The sequence below is a fragment of the Micrasema longulum genome, unplaced genomic scaffold (genome assembly GCF_059751315.1).
Source record: "Micrasema longulum isolate JH-2025_06_02 unplaced genomic scaffold, ASM5975131v1 h1tg001453l, whole genome shotgun sequence".
NCBI lineage: Eukaryota > Metazoa > Arthropoda > Insecta > Trichoptera > Brachycentridae > Micrasema > Micrasema longulum.
Genome location: NW_028278639.1, coordinates 53239 through 57521, shown reverse-complemented (window position 1 = coordinate 57521; position 4283 = coordinate 53239).

The following is a 4283-nucleotide window of genomic DNA, read 5'->3' as shown; positions in this document are numbered from 1 at the left end:
TCGTCAGCAATCATCAAACTGTCATTCGCAACTGATGGCGCATAGGGCACTGGTGGTTAAACTAAACGCAGCGAATCTGGGTCACCTATCACAGACATATCCCAACTAGAAACCTCAGACAAAACTGACTCTTTCATACCGATAACCATAGAACTGACTATGGTTTCCATTTCCCTAAGCCCAGAATTCTCAGGTCTGCCAACAAACATACCAGTCTTGGTTTCTTTGATAACAAGTTGTCTTCTTTCAAACGATCACTGAATCAAATTCAATTATAAACATATCTCTCCCGCTTCCACTCCCACCGAGTCTACTATATACCATTGCGTCTTTCTACTTTCCTTTATAATAATTTTCTATGTATAAACATGTCCCTAAAAATGCCCATTGGGCATATAAATAAATAAACCTTTTTTACACGAGGGATATGTTCCACACAGTACCGAGTAAAAAAAGTGTTTTAAGCAAAAAAAACGTGTTTTTCCTTTCTCCCCATTTTCCTTTCATCTTTACCTTTCCTTCCACCCTCTCTTCATAGAACATTGTAGATATTTAGTCAATTTTTATATCTTAAAAAAAAAATTATATTAAAGTTTCAGGGCCAGACCACAAAACTTCAAAGGGCTATTGCTCATGGCGAACTTTAAAAAAAATCCTAGTATTTTTTTAACAAAAACTATTTTTTATTATAAAAAATACAGGGTGTTCATTAAACCCTGTCACATCCGAAACTACGATGGTCAGTATGATCAAGAAGACATATTGGCACATTAAAATATTTTTTTAGAAGGAATAAAATTTCAAAAAAAGCAAATAGTTGCTTACTTCTGCAGGGGAGAAACGAGGAGGGGGAGGGGGGAGTCTGATACTGCACCGCACTCCCCTGCAGAAGTAAGGAACTATTTGTTTTTATGAAATATTTTATTTAAAAAAAAAATCTTTGTTCTAAATATTTTTTTTAATATGCCAATATGTCTTCTTGCCCATACTGATCATCGTGCTTTCGGATGTGACAGGGTTTAAAGAACACCTTGTATATATTTTGTTGTTATTTAAAAACGAAGTTAATATTTAATTTTTTGGACAAGCATTCCTTCTAAAGCGTATTTGACCAACGTAGCAATACGCAATGGCCCTTTTCACACATGCCAGCCAATCCACCCGGCCCGGTAATTTTACCGAATGCGCCCTACAAAAGGTGACACATTTTGTATGCGTTTGTAGGGTGTACCCGGTAAAGTTACCGGGCCGGGTGGATTGGCGTGCCACGTGTGAAAAGGGCCGAACGGTGGTGGTAATTTGTAACAAATCACAATTATTTTATTTATTTTCCTATAAACATAGTTACTATAAAACAATATTATCGAAAGTCAAATATCATGGTAAGCTGTGCATGATCGCTTATTTGGACGATTCGCCAATGACATATATTTTTGATATTCTCTATGTATCAACATTTCACCTGTACGTCTAAAAAAAATAATTAAAATAAAATAAATATCAAGATGGTTTCGAACGCTGGCTGAGAGATGCCATCGAGTAGAAAACACTATTTTACACACAGCATTGTATTCATCTTCAGCCCGGACACGGGATGTATAGTCGTGGCAAAATTACCATTAAAACTGGAATTTTACAACTAATTTCAATAGCATGTTAATTATTTCGTATCAGCTTGTGCATAGAACGGAAGCGCGGCCACGCGATACAACAACCGCTCTATAATCCTCGGGCCATTATGGCCGATAAAGCGCATCGCAACAGAGGCGATTATCCCTTGCATTCAGTTATGTACTTGACTGGCTACGGGACCGCGGACCATCTGACGTAATGCGGCGAGCAACGGTAGAATAATTAGCATTAGCGTCGTGAGATCATGATTACATTAATTAGCGTTCGCAATTGTGTAACAGCTCATTGAACTTGCTAAATTTAATGCACTTTATGATTCATCATATCGTCGCGTCGGCCTAACTTGGGAAACTCATAAATCCCAAACTTATTTTTCTCGACGACCTGGACGTCCGATGCCGAGTGTTCGTCGGCAGTTTATAACAAACCAGGGACTGAAATTATACAATAAACTACAAGACAAGACAAAACTAAACAAAAGACTCAGAAAATCTTCACAAAAGATGCTAAAAATATTATCATTTACAGTAGAATATGATTTTTTCAAATATTTTTTTGTTGTTCAATGTATGTAATCCATAAGGGTTTATAAATAAAATTTTAAATAAAAAAATATCGGAACTACGGAACGAGAACCTGACTTGGGAGAATGCACAGGAGCTGGCAGCCGACTGAGATGCTTGAAGGAGCTTCGTGGACACCATATGCTCCGACTAGAGAGCGGACACGGAATGATGATGACATACTTATAGATTTTTGAAGACCTAACAGAAAACGCCAAAACATAATTTTTGATCATTTGTGGATTTATGAGTTTTACAAGTTAGGGTGATGAAATTACTAAATGAAAAGTTTTATGCAGTGAATTTTTTTAAACGATTAGGAAGTTCAGGCCTACTGAAAATTGTATACAAAAAATAAGAGCATTAAATTGTACACCGAAATTTCTTTAAAATGTACGAAAAAAATAATAAAATGATTTTAATAAAAACGAACTAGTTTAAACGACGTCACTAGTTCTTTCGAATCAACCAATGATAAGAGAGTTGTGATAGATTTTCGGTTTACAGTAAGTCAACTGAGTCATTAGCAGAACCCACCTAGAAGAAGGGGAAAAGAACTTGAGACGCACACGCGGAGTAATTAAAAAAATTAAAAACTTAAAAAAATCATAGCGCTGATAATACGATTATAGCGAGTTTCACACTTGAGACAGAACAGTCTAGTTTTCGATATAGTTACGGGTAGTCAGATCATTAACGTTTGAGATAGCATAGTGCGCATGCGCCTTAATGGACAATGTTAACACTTCGGAAGAAGTGTTACAACATAAAAAAATAATATTCCTTTTTTTTATCTACACCTATATTTTCCTGAAAACAAGTAACGGTTGAGCCGGCTTCGTAATGATATAAATCTCGCATGTATAGATATAGGGGATTTTTATTTTATTTCATTTATTTATTTATTTACGGACATTGTCCATTTATACAATTCATAAGGACAAATATTACAATATTAGAACGTTTTCTGTGGATGAAACTGCAGTTCGCTTTAATTTTTTCGAGACATCAAAGTTTTTTTCTAATATTTTTTTTGTATCGTTATTGTTTTTTAAGTTACTCGAATCCTGTTTATTTAATTTATTTATATATACGCCCAATAGGCATTTATAAGGACATATTTATACTTAGAAAATTATTATAAAGGAAGAAAGACACAATGGTATATAGTAGACTTGGTGGGAGTGGAAGCGGGAGATAGGTGTTTATAATTGAATTTAGTTCAGTGATCGTTTGAAAGAAGACGACTTGTTATCAAAGAAATCAAGACTGGTATGTTTGTTGGCAGACTTAAGAATTCTGGGCATAGGGGAATGAAAACCATAGTTAGTTCTATAGTTATCGGTATGAAAGAGTAAGTTTTGTCGGAGGTTTCTAGTTGGGATATTTAATTTTATCGAGCTTAGTAGTTCAGGCGCATCAAAGAGTGAGTTGAAAATTTTAAACAGGACTAGAAGGTCGAATTTATTTCGACGGTCTTAAAGAGAAGATATATTTAAGCTAGTTTCTAACTCATTATACGTATATTGGTCTCCGGATAAGCCCAACCTTCAGCGTATCTTTCTCAAAAATCGATTTTGAACTGATTCAATATTCTTGATGTGAACATCATAATATGGAGACCAGATAAAAGAGGAATACTCCAGGTGCGGGCGAACTAGGGAACAGAAGAGAGCTTTAAGGGTATTGATATTTTTGAAGTCAGTTGTGCTTCTGTTAATAAATCCAAGAAGTTTTAAGGATTTATTGATAACATGTTTCATATGAATTGTTAAAGAAATTTTAGTGTCAAGTATAATACCGAAATCTCGTATACTAGACACAGATGATAATATTTCATCGTTCAGTGAGTAGTCGTATATGATTGACGGTTATAAAGGATCAATGACCCTGACATATTGTGTTTTGCATGAGTCTGTGCGAGTGTTGCCTGTATTTGTTAGTTTTCCAGATTTTTTTAAATGTCTTTAAAATCCTGGAACGAAATTTCGCAATAGCAAGCGGCGCTCTTTCGCTTAGCGCGCTAATGAGAAAAAAATGGCGCTAATTTCCGTGTCCGAGCCGACTGCACGCGATATTGTGCCTAAT